The sequence below is a fragment of the Suricata suricatta genome, chromosome 2 (assembly GCF_006229205.1).
Source record: "Suricata suricatta isolate VVHF042 chromosome 2, meerkat_22Aug2017_6uvM2_HiC, whole genome shotgun sequence".
In the NCBI taxonomy this organism is placed as follows: Eukaryota; Metazoa; Chordata; class Mammalia; order Carnivora; family Herpestidae; genus Suricata; species Suricata suricatta.
In genome coordinates, this window is record NC_043701.1 from 30,681,921 (window position 1) to 30,702,457 (window position 20,537).

At 33.5% G+C, this 20,537-nt stretch overlaps 1 pseudogene; it reads right to left on the minus strand.

Annotated features, from left to right (window-relative positions):
- Positions 1 to 15,833: 15,833 nt before the first annotated feature.
- LOC115286042 lies at positions 15,834 to 15,982 on the minus strand (annotated as a pseudogene).
- Between the last annotated feature and the right edge of the window lie 4,555 nt (positions 15,983 to 20,537).

The window sequence follows — 20,537 nt, forward strand, 5'->3', positions numbered from 1 at the left end:
AACAAAAATCTCTAATTTGCATCTAGACTGCCACTCATCCTTGTACAAGTATGTCATTTATTTTAAAAATCAAAATAGAAAATTACATATATAATAGTTCTATATATGCTTTTTAGTTTCTGTTAATCATTACATCTATTTATGACCTTCAAAGTTCAGGCATAATGAACTTCACATATATACACATATGTCACCTTTGCTCAAGGTCTTTGTATGTATGGTTTCCTCTTCCTGAAAAATGCTTTCCATACCTACACCCTCACACACTCACTCTTTTTAACTTCTTTCAAGTAGTTTGCTTTTATTCTTATTCTTTAGTTCTGACATCAAAAATCATCCAGGAGAACCTCAATGAATGATAAATAGCACATTTACATATTGTTTACACACTGAAGTATTCCTAATTAACATTCAATATTCTCACTGAACACCCAGCATCAGTCTCCCATGTAGAGCATTCTGTAATTCAAACTCATATTGTCTGTCCTGTTTTACCATGTATATGTTTTAATCTCATATTTAAACAGTTATGTGTTGAGCATAAAAAAGAACCCATTGAAATCATACATTTCTGCCCTAATTAAGTCATATTATATTGCCACTGCCTTTTGTTGGTTCATTTTATTATTATTTCTAAGGATTCAAACATACTTCGTTGTTTTGTTAGTATTTTTCAAAACCCCCAATTTGGGTTTTGAGATTTGTTAAGAATAATCTCAAGACTTCCAATGCACAATGTCAAATATTTTTTAATATTTATATATCCCTCTTTGTGAAGTCTGAGCACTTTTCACAATTTGAGCTTATAATATAGTACCAATAATTTCTTTAAATGATTTTTTTTCTTTCACTGGATTTGTTTCTGAGTGCATGCAGAGTTGAAATTATATTTTAGAATCTCTCATTTTTTCAGCTCTATTCTCTTTTAGAATTCATAATCATACCTAAAGTCTTAAAGTAAATTTTTAAAATCATATTGAAGTATAACCTAAACATGAAATCAATGAAATGTGTGGTTTAAACACTTTTAAGCAAAGAAGTACACCCACAGAACCAGAGAAATCAGAGAGATTTGAAGAAGCAGAGACTTCCTCCTGTTTGCCTTAAAGAAACACACTGCCCTGTGAGGAAAACCACAAGGCAGGAAACAGTGGGAGGCCTTTAGGAGGTGATGTTGGTGGCTCTAAAACCACATGGAAATGAATTCTGCCAACAACCAATGAGCTTGAAAGAGGATCCAAAGCTTTGTATGGTATCACAGCCCCTGGCAACACCTTCATTTCAGCCTGCTTGGACCCTGAGCTTAGGAGTCAGATAACTCCTCATAATCCTGACCCAGAGAGACTGTGAGATAACAAATAGGTATTCTCTGGGCCATGCGTCTGTCGTAATTAGTCACACAGCAATACTAAACATTAACATATTAAGTCAGAATATGCATTTTTAACAACAATCCGAGTTGATTCGTATGCCCATTAAAATTTGAAACATTCCTATTAATCCATGCTGAAGTAATACTGTCATAAACGGCTCCAAAGGAAGGGTTGAGAAATAACAGAAGTGTATATATATTATTAAATAATATTCTTATTTTGTAATAATTTTATATTGTATTATAAAATATACATGGAATCTAATTTTAAACTTTTTAAATATTTCATTTTCTATTTTTAATAGTATGAAACATTTGTGTCACTAAATTTCTTACTAGTAATGTTGTTAATAACAATATTATGTCCATTTTACATATTTATATATCATATATAGTAATATTAGATAGTTATTGAATGTTCAATAGTTTTGAAAACTTTTGATTTACATGATTATAGAGAAATAAGAATCGGAGGATATAAATTCAGCTTGTATATATTCTTAATTCTTATACATGTAATAGCTATTAAATTGAATAATTATGTCAACTACCACAAACTGAGTCTTATGCTCTATATTTACTTAGAATATCTGACATATTCTATAAACTGTTGGACATATGATATATAGAAATGATAAAGGACTCCTTCATGAAATAAGAAACAGAAAACTAAAAAGTATATATATCTGGTCAGCCAAAAAGTCTCAACTACTTACATTGTCCTGATTTTTTTTTGTTACCTTTATTCTCTTCCTAAATTACTAGCCTCTCCCATATCACTATACTTATATCTTCAGCCTAACTTCAAATCATTCCAGCTTTAGGCTTTTAAAAATAAAAATGGTTGAGCATCTGACTCTTGATTTCAGCTCAGGTCATGATCCCATGTTCCCGTGGGATGGAGCCCCACATCAGGCTCCACTCTCAGAGCAAAGCCTGCTTAAGACTCTTGCTTGAAAGCTCTCGTACTCTCTCTGCCTCTCCCCTGCTTGTGTGCTCGCTCTCTCTCTCTCTCTCCAATAAAAGGAAAATAATGTCTAAAAATGTATTTTTGGGGGGCACCTAGGTGGCTCCATCAGTTAAGCATCCAACGTCAGTTCAGGTCATGATCTCACAGTCCCTAAGTTCAAGCCTCACGTTGGACTCTGTGTTTTACAGCTCAAAGCCTGGAGCCTGCTTTAGATTCTGTGTCTCCCTCTCTTTCTCTGCTCCACTGTTTCTCTGAAAAATAAATAAACCTTAAAATAATTTAAAATATTTATTTTTTATTATGGAGACTATATATATTTTTTTTTTCATTTGGAGACTTGTCATAAAAATAAAATACAGAAAAAAAAATCCATCACCTATATATTTGAAAAGTTTATTTTGGTAAATTAGAAATAAACCCAAAAGTTCAGTAATTATTTTGAAGACAAAATGTTATGATTTATCTTCATCCAACTATTTTTCTTGACTTCTGAACATCACATGCTCCAAAAAATATATACAAACCTTCAAAAGTAGAAATTTTGAAACAGGAAAATATCAAAAAAAATAATTTTTCCTTTGTCTTGTTTTATAACATCAGTGCATCTACATGGTTAATTTTCAGTTTTCAAACTATCTAACTTAATGTTTGCATTTTTTTAATATATCTGACAGAAGTCTTAAGTTTTGGTATTTCAAAACAATTGTAAAGCAGTTTTAATAATCATGTTTTTACTAAAAGTTAAGTGTTTTATTTCAATATGGATGAGGTTTTTAACAAGGAGAAAGTTATCAAAGAGCTTAAGACAAAAATTTATATGAAAGTTTCATTTAAAAGTCAAAATAAGTCTGATAGGATTCACTACTTTGTGTTTACACTAAAATTTCTAATAGAGACTGAAAAGAATAGGAAGGGGTTATGCAGGCCTTCAGAAACTTATTTTTAAATTTCATTTACATAGGATGTATAACCATAATGCTTGTAGAATAAATTCATGAATAATTGACTTAAAGTGTTGAAACTGTTTTGTTGATACAAAGTTACTCTTGGCTAACTGCCAAAATCTGCACAACACACATCTAATACCACTAGAAATTCCATAGTCTTCTCAGGCAACTTGCCCTAACCTCTGGGCATAATAGATCTCCTGAGATTTACTTTAATATGCCTCATGATTACCGACTACCTAACATCTGTATCTCTATGCTTGTTCCTTAATAATAAACACTCCCTCAAAGGTGTAGTGCTAATATATTCTCTCCAAGTGCAGACTCTTTAGGCCACATCTTTCAAATGCTAAGAGGTGATATGGGATAGCAGACTCCTTACTAAACCAATTGGTACATCTGAATACATAAAAATTCTTTGAAATAGGTGCTCTATATGTTTCCCCAATCTTGTGGAAAGATCCTTGTCTCTGTTTTATGACAAACACTTTAAATAAAAGTTGCTAATTTACTATTTATGAAAAAGTATAAGTCAGTCTCATTGGTATGGGAGTTTTCTTAAATCATAATATACATAAGAATTGGATCATTGAAGAGGTACATTTTTTAGATGTTTATTGAAAATATCTACCTATCAGGAAATCCAGTAAACTTTTTTCCTTAAGAAATGATCATAATTGCCATGTTGACATTCTACAATATAAGCAGTGGCTATTGATTCGATATTTGAAATTCAAACCTCTAAGTAATGGCTAGCCTAGATCAGAGTCTCACAGGGTTAGCAAATCCTTTTTTCATGAGGCAGCCTAGTAAAAGATAGTCTTACTGCATACGTTGAGTTTTACTGAAAGAAGTAAAGAACCCAACAAACATCTTGTCAAGATTCCTTCCTGTTCATGGTTTAAGATAAAATTGATGAATACAAACTTAGGAAGCATGATCACCAACATTAGACTTTCCATTATGAAGGTAGTAAAGTTGTAAGTTATAGCTTTCATAAGATATAACATGAATTACTACAGTTATAAATTATAACATGAATATATAAATTCATAAATTATATGATATAATATTTAGAAATTTACTAATTCACTGATATTTAGCCAAAATAAATAAGAAAATAAGTTATTTCTTGCTTCAATGAATTCTTGATCAGATAAAATAAAGCGCCTATATTAAAGTGTTATAGATGTACAAGAATCACCCGTACCTAGAGCAAACATAATTGTAACAAATATACTACATAGTTCAAGCAGGATATTAAATGGGGTTTCTTGCATGGAGCCTTATACAAATATCATAATTTTCTTTATTCAAAAGTCAAACTAATTTTTCTCTCTTTACTAGATTGTATCCACATCTGTTACTTGAATTCATGCATTTAGTAATTCATTCAGTAAATTTAACACCACATGCAGTAAACAACAAAAACTTGTGACTCTCACATATTAGCTGAACTCTCGAATGTTAAGGCTAGTGAACGTATTTTCACATGGGGTGAGTACTGCCAATACTTTCAATCTGGTGTGATTCCTGACCGAAAGAACTGCCCACCTGTCCCTGGAGTATATGTCTCCATTATGCTTTCTTATACTCTGACTTAAATTATTATCTCCAGAAATACTAACTCTAGGAAACCACTCCCACACACACAGTTCAACAAGAAATTCCAGAGGAAAGAGCGCATAAGATTTTCAGAGTAAACTAGAAAAAAACATACACAATCTATGGATTATTAGTTTGGTTAGGAGGCTGTAACCAGAAGCCTGCCCATCCTTAATGTCCTTGTTTAAGGCTTTTCTGTAAGAATTCCTGTGTAAATAGAATTTTTATAACAACCAAGGGTTATGGACAGAACTCATGCCAAGACCTGTCCTAAGAGAGATAGGAATGTGAAATTGGAAAACCCAAAATTATTAAGAACCAAGTTCTATCTCCCCCTTGTCCCTCTCTTTGCATGGCATCCCTGATCTATCCTTTTCACTTGTCAATGCACTTGAAAGATGATAAGTTTGCAGCCAAACTCGGCGCATAATTTAAGTTCAGAAAAACAGCCAAGTCCAACTGGTCAGTATGTAAGCTCATGTGATACAAACATGACAAGGGCCATCAGTGTGGGAAGTGGGAGGAGACAGTACTGCTTTGAGAGAAGGGATCATCATGGGCTAAGCCACACATTAAAAACAATGTCTACTATAACTGCCAATATTACATCTCATTTTTTAAGGTCTTTTTCACATTTATACAAACATTTAAGGATTTCTTTTTCTCTTTTTAAATTCTAATTAGAAAGCAAAAGCCCGTTAATGCTGCAATAATTAATTGCTTTTCTAGTATTGAATCCAGGGACCATGTCAGCTCAAGTAATTCACAAAATATTAAACAATAAAAATATTGTCCGAGTGTCTTAAAGTACCACAAAGTCTAATGAAAACTATTAATAAATTTATTCATAAACATGAATAAAATGTCAAATTAAATTAAAATAAAATAAACAATGTATATTAATGTAATATTTAAGGTTTATATCATTTAAGCTGAAAAGAAAACATTGGTTCAATAGAAAAAAAAAGGAAAGTGATATGTACGGATGACTTATGCAAAAGGAAATACAATTAATAAACAAATATGAAAATGTTTTATTCACTGCAAGTTATCAAACTATTTTAATGGATAAAGGATCAGTGCACTGCCCATTTCTTAGGCACTGTGCCTACAGAAATTGTATCCAAACTGAGCCGCGGGGACTTACTATTATATAAGAAAATAAAGAATTTTAAAATGCAAGTCTCTTAAATGCTATTTATATTTTGCTTTAGCCTTACATTATATGTCACCCAAGTCAAGATGACAAATTTTAGTTCTACTCTCTGTTAATTCCCCTAAATATGTATTGTCATTATATTTCCTAGCTTTGATAATGATAAAATGGCTTTGGCTTCATGTTCATTTTGCAAAAATGATAAAAAATTATTGAAATGTTAGATTATCACTGACTAAAAGTAATTGAGCTCTTGGCCATGTTCTGTCTCAATGTGCACTTAGGATTTTTTTGATGGGTCATGGAGAAAGAAAGTAAATGGACATCATATCCTGTGAGTTTTGGATGGGTACTACATATTATTTACATTAATTACATGTTATCTATGAAGGCTGTATTTGTGTATAGCCTATTTAAACCATATTTTCTTCTGTGTATATTTTTCATTTTTCTCTAATGGGTGCTCATTGAGAGATAACATAAAGGCTTGCTAAAATCATAAATATGATCATTTCAGATTCAGACAAAAAGTGTTTACACTGAGAACTCACTATGAGGATGACATTAGACCAGTTGCTAGAAATACAAGATGATAATGACATTGCCTATAAGGATATTAAAAGGTAGTAAGGGGAAGAGACAAGTAACAGTAAAACATAGTGAGGAGTAAACAAGAAGATTAAAATACAGCAGAGAAAAAAGCTGAAAGAAGCAGCTATGGGTCTATTGGTGAAGGACCCATTCAAAGAAATGGGAAAAAAATTAGTTAGGAGAGATGATACTTGAACTGAATCTTGCCAGGGACCTCATTTAGATGATAAAATGGTGATGGCTCATATTTTGCCTTCCTCTTTTAGATTTTGATTTAGTGATTACTTTTTAATATACATATTTGAGATCATGACTTTCATCTGCAAACATCAGCTAGCTTTAGAGAAAAATATTCTGTTAGTACCAACCTAAACTCTGAAACCAAGTGCAGCATGTTAATCCTGGTTATATGATAAATAAATAAAATAAATGATCTAGTTTAATCAATAGTGCCATTTAGAGAATAAAAATGTCATTTCTTAAAACTTTTAATACATGAACTAACTGCATTGGCCACAGTTACCCAGAGTTCAAGGATCGGTCAGCATTAAATACTAGCAGAATAATAAAATGAGTGATAAACTTTCCAAATGAAATTTCTTCTAAACATGAAGTCGGGGAAATACTGCATGAGTTGCAAAAAATCCTATGAAAAAATATTGTTTCCAAAATATCTGGAAGTATGCATTTCTTAAAAAAAGAAAAAAAATAACTAAACTCAAGGCATCTGGTTTACCAGGCATCAATATACTGATTAAAGCTGCAACCAACATTTAGCTCTGAAAGACTGAAAATTGATTTGTAAGATGTCATTTATGAATTTCATAATGGGTGCCTTCAATGCCTTACTTACTCTGGTTTTCAGATTTATGCCTTTTTCAGATTATCTACCTGGAACACAGCCTCCAAACTAACGTGTGAAAAACTGAAGCACATTCACTTGATAATTATGTATATAATGAAGCAGATTATAAGTAGCTAAAATTCTGAAACCAGCAAAATTTAAGAAGAGAAAGAAACAGATAGACTACACATGATGTCTTTAAAAGAAGAGTCCATTATTGATGGGTGCAAAATATAAGGGATTGCCATGGGCATCCTCGTTTCAAAGACCTGTTCAGTGAATAATGTTTATGATGGAGAGGAAATGTCATCAATAAAATATTCTATATGCTGTATCTGTGGGAACATGGAGATACATAATTCACTTTAGATAATTTCAACTGTATTAGTAAAATCCAAAAAAATATTTTGTTTATGAAAGAGAATTACATTTATATAGAAAAATCACTTCCATTTTAGAAAAATATCTGTAGAAATTTATCCTCATTTTAAGTAATCTGTACTTTTGCAAGCTATGTTTTACCAATTCTTCTTTAAATATGAAGACAATTTCAAAATCTTATGATCAAGCTAACTGAATATATTCTGTAATCTCAAATCTTTTTTCATCTGCCTCACTGATATACTATAAAACTATTAGAAAAATGTTTCTATGAGATAAGCTATAAGAGTTAATTAACAGTTCAAAACTCAATATAATCTGTCCGTGAGGAGTTTCATGGGCCTAGAATCCATGCATTTTCAAGACAACTTACTTTAGTATACTTTAACTAATAATTTGTACTTCTTGTCATGTAAAATGTAGTTTTCCACTTTTTTTCTAGAAAATAACTTATTAGTATTGGGGTGCCTGGGTGGCTCAGTTGGTTAAGTGTCTGACTTCAGCTCAGATCATGGTCTCACAGTTTGTGGGTTCAAGCCCCATGTCGGGCTCTGTGCTAACAACTCAGAGCCTGCTTTGGATTCTGTGTCTCCCTCTCTCTCTGCCCCTTCCCAGCTCACACTCTGTCTCTCTCTCTCTCTCTCTCACAGAAAAAAAAAATTAAAAAAAAAGAAAATAGCCTATTAGTACCACAGAAATAAAAATAAAGCATTTTATTTAATAAATGTTTCAGTAAAGAGCAGAACTGTTCAATCAAATAGACATCTGAAAAAAATACTGACCTTAACATCAAGCTTTTCTTATTATACAAAGTATGTGTAACACTATATACATTTTGCTTTAGCATTACATTATATGTTTATTAATTTCATTCAAATAACTAATTAATCTTTCATATTAACCAAGGATTTTACATTCTTTATGTTTTTTACAAACCACTAGGATTAAATTTTTTCTAAAGAGAATGAAAAATGCACTGATATTTCGAAGTTTCAGAAGTATGACAAGAATATAAAATGGTCCCAATTTATTTTTCCCCGCTAATATTTCTATATGACCCAGTAACCATGATTTCAGTCCCCCCCCACCACCAAAAATATCCTCTGTATGACCCAGCAGTATATTGCTTAATATATCAATGAGAACCTCCTATTCCTTTGGTCATATTTTTAAAATATACTCAGAACAAGCACTACATGAACCAAGATATTTACTCAAATGATTTGAAAACTTATATCCACATAAAACCACCATGTTTACAGCAGCTTTATTCATCACTGTAAAAAAACCAAAAGAAGCACAATCCTATTCGACAGGTGAACAGATATACCAATTATGATGCCCGTATCACTGGAAATTATTCAGAAGTAAAAAGAAATGGAGTTATCAAGAAACAGTAAAACATGGATGAATTTTGGATAAATATTTCTATGTGAAAGGAAGAAGTCATTCTGAAAGTCCACATCCTGTATAATCCCAACTACTTGACATTCTGCAAAAGGCAAAGCTAAAGATGTAATGAATACTGTAGTGGTTTCCACAGTTCAGAAGAGGGGTGAAAGTTGAATAGGAGAAGCACAGGGGATTATTTTTAGGTCAGTAGAACTGTCCTAAATGATACTATAATGGTGGATACATGATACAATGAAAAAGTCAAACTTAACATCTGCAAATTAAAAAACAATATTTAGAATGCCAGAGAATTCTAGAATAGAATGCAGACTATGACAAAAGGACCACTGTATTATCAATGTATGAGATAATCTCACTGAAGAAGATTGAAATAAAAATGGCTAACCTAAGTAACTTTGAAATGAATCTGTAAGACTAAAGACAAAGGGAACTATACATAAACACTGTACATGATAAAGTTGTGTCCCATGATAACAGAGGTTAATAATTATGATATTGTATTAGAATTAAACAATTAAGTAAATTGGTAGCAGACGGTAGGATTCCAGTTTTTCATTATTTTAATGGAATATTATAGATAACCAAGAGGGAGAAGGCTGATCATCGTATGATAATGGATTAGAATTGGATACAACAGCAAAAACCATGTTTAACTCAATGTAAGATGAATAGAAAAAGGCATTTTTAGATATGTGTATAGAGATCTTCCTTGATTTATGATAGGGTTGTATCCTGATGAATCTCTCATAAGTTGAAACTATTACAAGTCAAAATGCATGTAATAGACCTAACCTACCAAACATCATAGTTTAGCCAACCTAACTTAAATGTGCTGAGAACACCTACACGTGCTAGAACACTTGGGCAAAATCATCTAACACAAAGTCTACTTTTAATAAAGTTTTAAATATCAAATTTATTAAATACTACACTTAAAGTGAAGAAAACAATGCATGTATTGGTACAGAATATCAGCTGTTTACCCCCATGAGGGCACAGCTGAGAGCTATAGCTTGTTGGCTGTCCAGTATCATGAGAAATCTGCACACCATACAGATTAAAATTCAAAATTAAACTTCTATTGAATATTTATTGTTTTCACATAATTCTAAAGTTGAAAAAGTCAGGGATGGTCTGAATACTTAAGGTATTATACACTCATGTTTCTTTGTGATCATACAGTTGGGAGTGCCGAGAAGCAAAGTTACCCCCATAGGAAAGAATGCATTTAGTACTCAGATCCTGGTTTCTAATACCATTCTCCAGCAAATAAAACCAGAAGTCCTTAGAGAAGTGGCTGATTATAGGATTGAGATGGGAAGTACATAAGATGAGTCTAGAACATATTACAATGCCAGAAAAATAATTTACAAAAAAAATCATAATGATGTGGTTATGTTACAGAGAGGAATCAACTGAAAGATCTCCCAATGGCCAAAGCTGAAACAATTAGAAGAAAAAATAAGTATATTATATTATAATCCAAAGTAGAAAATAAATATATATGAGTCTATATTGATGAAGAACAAACATAGACATTTACAGAGACAGGAAGGGAGAAAGATGTATTCTAAACACCATACGCTGAAGAGGGTGGAGCTTGAGTCTTCATTCCCTCAGTGTAGGTTGTATATACCATCTTCCTTCCAAAGAATAAAGTATGGAATGGGGCAGGGGACAACTTTACAGTAAAAAAAAAAAAATCTGACAAAAACTACCTCAGTCAAATGCTTAAGATAAACACTAGAGTGATGTCATATGGATAACAGGCAAACTTGATATGAGATGGTGAGAATGTCACGTTAATTCTCTTGTCTTCAACCCCATTAACACCAATCTGAGTAAAACATCAAACCAATCTCAACTAAGGAACATTCTACAAAACACTTGCTCAGTACTCCTCAAAACTCTCAAAGTTATCAAAAACCAGGAAAGCCTGAGAAACTGTTCCAACCAAGAGAAGCTAAGGAAGTATGTATAGTATTTTGGAAGAGGTTTTCAAACAGCAAAAACAAACAAAAAAAGGTAAAATATAAAAGGAAATCTGGAAAAAACAAAGATGTTAGCTAATAATAATATATACTGATACATGATTGATAAATTATGACAAATTTACTATATTCATGAGTAAAATTATAAGGGAAACTCAGTTTGGGCATAAGGGTTCTTTGCGTAGTATCTTTATTGCTTTTTATTAATCTAAAACTAAAATTAAAATGTTATTAAAATTAAGAGCACACACAAATATCCACATAATGGTGTGGTGTTGAATCTATGTCACTCAACATTCTATAGTAACTTACGACATTGCTATTATGTCATTTACTTATGATTTTGCTATTATGTCATTTAATGACATTAATCTAACACTAATTAAAATTCCAGACTGCTAAGGTGATTTTATTATCAACAATGAATAAAACAACTCATTCAACATAGATTTTTTTGTACAGCTTAACTAAATTATTGCAAACTACTCATCTGTATAATATTAATTAGAGAAAATTCTTAGCTTTTGAATAAATACCAAATAGCTGATGAAGATGTAATATATCTAATTATATCCTCAGTTTCTCTATCACCTTGTATTTCAGTTGAAGTTTGTTTAATGGATAACATGTTTCAAATCAATATCTTACCATGAGATGAATATTGAAGAATAATTGAAATGACTATTTTGTTAATACAGTAGACATATTTGAACTGTGTTAAAGAAGAAAATGATTCTGACACTTGTTAGTATTGGTAAATAACTCTTATGCAAGCCTATTGTGATGGGTGTCAAAACTATTAAAATAAGTGAGAAAGAGCAGGCTCAATGAGCAATATACAACAAGGAAAAGTAGGGATTTATAGCCAAGGAGTAGAGTATGGAGTTAACAGAGAGAAAATGAGTAAGAGGGAGTAGCAAGGATAGGAGATTCATGTTAAGCCAACTTAACAAAACTCTTGCTGAAGGCAGGCCAGGATGATGAGATATCAAGAATGGGGGATCAGGAATTTGATCAGATATTCAGGGTGAAGGATTTTTTTAGGAGGTGGTAATATTAATAAGCTAAGGAACTTACATTCAAGGCTTATCTTGGGCATTCTTATTACAAACATATTGCCCCACCAGAATCTTAAAAGTTTTAAAGAGGCCTTAAAAGGTATCAGTCACATATACCGTGCAGATGCTCTGAACAACACATTGCTCTCTCAAGACTTTTTCTTTGAAAACTGTTAGGAATCAGGACATTGGAACTCAGTCCTCAAGTACTGCCCTGATGTATGAAACGTCCTTATTGGACTTCTGCTCCCAGAACGCTGGGAACAAGGGACTTGATGAAGTCCCAGGAGGCTGTGCAGGACAGAGCCTTCCTGGTCATCAGCCAAGAGTGACAAGAAGCTACAAGATATACCCACACACAGTTGCAAACTGCTCCTGCTCTGCCGGCTCTGTGACTGTCTCTATTGTTCTAGTTAAACATTTACTGCTGACTAAACGTTTACCATGCTCTCCAGGCTTGCAAGAAGGGTATAAAATAAGATGCTGTCCCTAATAAAGTTTGCCATTAGCCCTCAGGTCTTGGTCCATCTCCATCTCTTTCGGGGATGTCCACGGTGCACAGCCTCCCTGGGACTGTCCCTTTTCAAGGTGCACGGTTTTTCTGGGACCGTTCACGCTTCCATTAAGGAAGGAGCGTGGTCACGTTCCCGGGGTTTGGGAATGTCCCTGTTTCCATTAGCTGCTGGCAGGCTCTGGAACCGTCGTCGTTCATCTTGATCGTCATCTCTCGAGGAACCTCCCACAAAAGCAGTACACAGAGCATACATCCAAGGACAGGGAAGTTGTAAGTCTCTGATTGCTCGGGTCCAGCTTGCATGTCAACTGGAAGTTTCATCCCCTCAATTACTTCCTTCAAAAAGATATTTAAATAGATATAGAGAGAAACAGTCCACCAGATCTACCACAGTGCCAGTCCAGACAGAAGAAACAGCAATGACAAAGACAGGAAGCATACAACTACATACCACGTTCAGTAAGAAAGAGGTTCTTGTGTAGCTGGGATATAAAGTGGATATTGGGCAATTGTGGGAAAATTCACAGTAGGGAGGGTCGATCAGATTATGAAAGCAACTGTGTGGTGTACTAAGGACTTTGGATTTTACCTAGTAGGCTAATAATTATCATTTTATCTAGTATTTCATAGTTCACACAATTTATATACCACCTTATAACTGTTGCCACCACTATATACTATTATTTACTTGATTTGTGTGGGGGGGGGCGTAAAGAATTATCTTTAAACTGACTTAGCAAAACTTTTGCTACAAATGAACTGGCCAGGCCAAAGGCCCAAGGACAAGGCAGATTAAAAAAGGATTCAGAAGAACCTGTCTTAAGTATATTCAATAAAAAAGGGTTTCTCAACTGTGACAACAATTTACATATATCAACTTAGTTAATATATGAGCTATGTTTGTTATATATGAGACTTTCTTCCTCAGAATTTACACAAAATAGAATATGAATGAATGGATGAAAAATTAAAGGACAGATGATGATAGACAAGAAAATATATAGATGATACATATATATATATATTGTAACTTTATATTTTGCAAATGAAATGCAGTATTTATTAACAAATTGAATCAAATACACTGAAATTCATTTTTATTTCCCACTTAATTCCCTAAATACTTATAAAATAATCCATATGATTCAGCACTATGAGCTAGATATAGAAAAAACTTAATTAGAAAATGATAAATGTCTGCATAAAAAAATTCAAGACCTGGGGCACACGGGTGGCTATGCCGGTTGAGCATCAGACTCTTGATCTCAGCTCATGTCATGACCTCACAGTTCATGAGTTCAAGCCCCAATTCTGGCTATGCGATGTCAGTGTAGAATCCTGCTTGGGATTCTTTCTCTCCCTTTCTGCCCCCACCCCTCACTCTTTCTTTCTCTCTCTTCTCTCTCTCTCATCATAAATAAACTTTAAAAAATTAAAGAATTGAAAATATCTGGAATATTTCACTTTATTTTAGAGAAAAGTCTCCTTATTGACCCTTTTGGAATGAGAATTTCTTTTACTTTGGTGATCCAAAATAATAAATGATGTATATTTATGGATGTATCAGTGAAGAATATAAAAATGACAAAAGGCAGACCCCCTAATTCCCCTGAGATCCAAGAAATGAATGTGCCACTAGACTGTTGTATCAGATGTAAATACAGATCTGTTCTTAGTACCAACGTAGGAAATGTACATATCTTAATTAACTAAGTATTAAAAGTACATTTCATTTTAATATATTCAATCAGAGTTGATTATTAAATTCACTTAATTATGAGATTTATTCATCTTGAAGGAAGTTTAATATAAAGACTACACTCTAAGGAGAAAACATCCCATTAGAGGATTTATTTGGAGAGCAAGTAAAATGAATCCATATGATTCAAATCTAATTATAAGTATACCAAAACCTCTATTACTACTACTTACCCATATTAGCATAATCAAAATTTTTTAAGTAAAAAGTTTATTCTCTTTCTAAATTTTATTTTCAATACACCAGTGGAATTTAATTCAAGCACAACCAAATCTTGATTAATAATTGCAAAGTATTTCAAAATTTCCCAGAAGGGTCTAATATTTTTAAAGCTATAAATTAATTATAACATTATACAGTATTAACTGTCAAATGTATTACTATATTTGAAAAACAGATTAGATTACTTTTACCTAAAGATATGAAGTATACCTCCAGTTAGGAAAACTTTTTAATGGTTTTTTAGAACAAAAATTTCTAACATCTTACCTTCTCTAACGTGTGTATGGTTACGTCAGAAACCCCTTATGAAGGAAATCTCTTTTCATCTTTGTGATAACAAATAATGAAAATATTTTGACAAATTATCAATGTTAATGGCAGGGATTTTTTAAAATCATTATGTGTGTTTCATAAATAATGTTTACAAAAATAAAACTTTTACAAAGACTATTAATGAATGTATTTATGTAGATGATAAATGAAGTGTCTAGGAGATATAAACTGAGGAGAAGTCAAATATACAAAAAAATTACAAACGGTATCCACTGACTCTTGGCCAATTAAAAGGTCAAGAAAGCAAATTTCATGAATTAGACATTTTTTTCTATTACTATTAGCTATTATTCAGTACTGCAACGAAACTTTACAAACCATGTTTAATGAACACGCTATTAGGTTGATATAATTCAAACTATCTTTTAAGAAAAGGTTTAAAAAATATGGCTTAAAGTTCCTTTAAATTTTGTTACACCGAGGTAGATTTAGCAGAGTATTTAGTTGCAGTAAACTTAAATTTAATAAAAGAAGAATCAAGTAGCGAAGACAACAATGACATATAAATACCGCTACTCCTGCAAGAGGAAAAGATCTAATGAAGTCAGAATGAAAGATGAAGCCCTATGTGAGTTTCCTACTCTAAAAAAGTGCTGAACTGGAAATAAACTGTAATAATAAGGTCTATATGTTTTTCCAAGATTGCTTCTCAAGAATGTAACATTGAGGTTAGTGTGGTTGGGTCTTCCCTCACTCCATTATAATAGGGTCCATCAGTTTAAGTGATGGCCAAGGAAACTGAAAGAGATGCATTTCTGATCAAGAAACTTTAAACTGATAAGAACAGATACTACACTTGATCTTAGCCAAAAGGCCAAGAAGCGATGATCAAGAAACTTTAAAGCCACTATAGAGAGCCATGTAAAATATCTATGTAAAATATAAAAGACAATTAATATTTATTCCATGAATGTGCCCACAAACTGCTAATGTATATTTATCACCATATATTTATGAGACAATCATAAGAAATATTTTGTTATAAGCCCATTTTGTAGTTAAGGAAATTTATAAAATGTTATATTAAGGTTTCCAGTAAATAACAAAGGCAGAATCTGTTTGACTTCAAAGGCAATTTCTGAGTATTTATAGGTTTTATTTCTATTTCAAGTTCACTGAGATATAATCACATACAATAAAATTCAGTCTTTATACATTATGAGTTTTAATTTCATTTTCCTATTGTTCATGCCAGTATATAAAAATAGGCAATTTTGTCTATTGATCCTGTATTCTTCCAACTTGCTAAAATGACTTAATAGTTCTGAGAGTATTTTTATGGTTGCTTTCTCCTCCTTCTCCACCTCTTCCCCTCTCCCCCTTTTTTGACCCCATTTATGTAAACTATTAAACAGGTGAAAATAATGTAAGCATTGGGGTGTCCATTTGTTTTTATCCTTGGGGTAAACAGTGACTGGAAGGGTTATGATATTGCTCTTAACGTTCTGTTTCATCTGGGGCCTCATAAATGTGTTCATTTTGTAATAACATCCATTAAACTTTATACCTATTTAAGTATCTCTCTCTATATATCAATAAATAGTTTAAAAACAAAAAAATTGTAAAATGTATACTGCCATATTTATACAATTTTTCCTCCAAAATACCACCAAAAATTACTGGGCATACATACAGTTTCATAAACATTGACCTAATTCATAGTTTAATCTTTAAGGCTTCAAGTATATAAAGTGGTATGCTAACTACATTGGAATTAAAACAAATAATAAAATAAAATAAAATAATAAATCTGCAAGTAGGCTTCATGAACCAAAAAAGTTAAACAAATTTTAAGACAGAATTTAAGAATCATTATCATTCATTTCAAAAAGATAATGTATCAATAGTCTACTAGACATTAGATTTACTCTACCATTTCTCAAATTTCTAAGATATTTTTCCATATATTTCCTGGTCAAAAAAACTGAAACTAGATTGGATGTCAGGTGAGTGGCACTGGACTTCTAGTTTGTGTACTATGTAATGTGGAATGTGGAGCACTCTCATCATGCAGATTAGTTTTTAATACAGTAAAATAATCAGAAATAAATTTCCAATAGATGTGAGACTTGGAAGTAGATAATATTTTTAACATGGGGTTAAAGTGAATATCAAGGGCACCATTTAATATAAAAATAAATATTATGTAAAGAAAAACCATAACTTGAACTAGGTCGTGGTGGGGGGCAAGGAATGGAGTCTCCTTACTAATCTTGTGAGCTTTTACTTCATGGTGCTTCTTCAGCTCCAGTTGGCATCTTTCATTTCTGCATTCTTACCTATAACCATTTAGACTACCTTGTGTAATTCTGAAATCTCAGGAATATCCAAATTCCTGAGGACGCATCATATAGTTATTTATGCTGGTATTTATCTATATCAACATAACCTGATATAATAGTTAGTATATGCCATGTTAAATCCAAGTATCAATTTGAGTTTACCTACTACTTGACAATTTAAGAAAAACTAATATTAAACACCATTTTTATCACCTGTGCAAATACAAATCCCTTCCAGAAACTTTTTTTCTACCTCTGCTCCAGTGTTTGTTCATAGTGATGTCTTGATTCGGTTCCACGGAAGCGTGTAAACATATAATGGATCTTTGCTGGTTTATAATAAAAGAACTGGGCTAAAAATCAGTTTTAAAACTTTAACAAAGACTTGAAGAATCCTAGAAAGATATTAGCTCACAAAACACCCTTCTACAATTTCACTGGTTGCTATTTCACATTCTAGTGCTGCCAGGAACACTTCTGTTATGCAAGTGTTTTGTGAGGGGAAATGCTTGTGAGGAAAAATGAGGAAGAAGCTGTCAGAAGTTTGTAGCAACATCGGACCATGTTTGGGAGCTATCTAAACTCACTGGTAGAGTGAAAATTCCTGGTGAGGGTACGGCAAGTCTGCATGGTCTCTTGCCCCCAGACAGCTCCCAAAATCTACCCTTTTGAAACTTTCATTTCTGCTTGGGCACCAAACCTCAGAGTGCCTTGATGATTAGTGTCAGGAGCAGCATGCCCCCCTGCCCTGTCCCTGAGGCGTGATTGCACCTGGTCAGAGAAAAGATGACTAAACTAGATACACCCTAATGTGACTAAGGCAAGCAACATATAATTTTCCCCTAAGCAATTAACTGATAACTGACTACCTTCTGGGCTTGAACGCCTTTGTAAAAGTCACTTCTGCAATAAAATGTATCAATCATCTTTGGGGCTGGGAGAGCAGGCATTATGTCTCCTGAGAATCCTGCATTTCTGGGAACTTTCTCTTAGAGTTATAAATAGCCTAATGACCCTTACTCATAAAAAACTGACCTTTACTAAACAGTGCTGTTTGCCTCATGGTTAAAGGTCACCTCCTTAAGGCTAGACCCGAGTTTTTATAAAAAATACCTATGACAGCATGAGTGTCTGTAGCTAAGTTTTTTATGGCAATCATTACTACCAGAATTGTAACTTCTGAAGAACCCATGTCCTGGAAAATTGTAAAAATTATCTATGAGAAATCATTTACTGCTCTTTCTGGTCCTTGTACCTTTCACCATAAATAAAGCTTGAGAACCAGACAGAACAGAGATGCCTGCCAGAAGGGCAGGGGTACCTGCCTGGTGATCAGAAAGAAACTCCAGGCTCTGTCACTCTCTCTCACCGACACCGTCCATTCTTCAGGGGAACCCTGGACCTGCTGGCGCTGGACTCTGGCAGACCACGCTGTAGTTCTGACCAATGCGAAGGTGAGGTAATAGAGAAAGACTAAGTAGAAGAATCTTATATCACAGTGTAGTCTAAGGAAGTCAGGCAAGACCGACCAGAAGTTATCGAACCAAAAAAGTACCCATGAGAGCAATCCTGCTTCTCTTAGAAACAGGACTGCCCTGCTTTTCCTGTTGCACTCAGTCACTCACTTGTAGCAGGGCCCAAAGGAAACATGAAATAAGCTGAAATGCAGTGATGGATTTCAGAAGACAGCAGCAGCTCAGATCATCAGACATTGATACTCCATGTATTAAAAAATCTGAAGGACACATTCTCCTGACTGCTAGAGCCTATCCCTGGTACCAAACAGGTTATCCACACACATGGGAAGGAATGATCTCATGGGCTTTGCATTCTAAGAAGAATATCAGAAGAGGGAGGTTACTGAGACTGACTATATCCTCTATCACTGTGAAGTATTTCAGAACAGTAATTGATGTTTGTCCAATCTCTGCTCCACTATCCATTGAAAATGCCTCTCTCCTTGAGCAGACTTCAGTTAAACTTCTCTGAAAACTGTTCTTAACTAAGACTCACTTGGGTTTCTGTTTCCAGTCTTGCCAGGTCTAGCTTTAGCAAGAATCCTGCTAAGTCATACTTGATCTCTATCACCCTTGACATCTGATCAAGTTCCTTAACTCTTATCTTTGATGTAAGAGCTACTCACTTGCTTTCAGCAAGAATCCCCCTACCCTTGATATCTTCTGTTAGTAACCTTCCATCTATTGACCCTCCTCACTCTCTTCATTGGTTATAAAGCCCCAGCTATCTTTGCTATATTTGAAGTTGAGATTAATCTCTCTCCCCTATTGCAACAGTTTTGAAGACAGTCTTCCTTACCATTTTAACAAATGGCAGAATAATTTTTCAGCTCTCTTCCCCATCTATCACCTGGGTAGGTCTTGGAGGTTTACTTGGTGATTAAATAAAACCTTCACCCCTAAGGGTATTTCATCACTCAGGTTGCAGTTGTTACATGTGCCCTTTCATAGCAACACTGGGGCAAGGGAATATCCAAAAGTACCTATAAAATCATGGAGTCTCACACATTATCTATGATCTCCATTTTGTAAAAAGAGCCTGACCTCTCTTACCAACTAGAGTCAATTGCCTTTGCTAGTACTGTGACCCCTCTTCTCACCTGCAAGTTTTTAGGCTCAAGGGTTCCAAAGGTCCTTGGTAGTATCCCATAGAACCACTGCATACATAGTTGCCTGAATAATTTTAACTCCCTTGTGAGGATAAACACTTCCAATCCTGCAGAAGCCAGAGCTAGGATGTAGTGTGAGAGATACAGGTCAAAAAATATTCCACGTTCTGGTAAACAACAACAACAAAACTTATAGTTTTTCAGACATTTGGCAGTTAGTTAGGTCCATGTAACTAATTCTGATCAATGAATGTCCTGAGTCTCCTCTAAGTCAAACCAGTGAAAGACCCACTAACTACACTGATGTTCCTAAGGTTCAGATACAAAGCACTGGAGTAAACTTCAGCATGGTCATCTCAGGGACTGTGGATCCCTCACTAAAATGCATCAAACTTTCTTCAGTGATGATTTTGTCCATCTGGGTGCTCTTTCTTTTCTTTCTAAGGAGCCTGGCTAGAGGTTTATCAATTTTA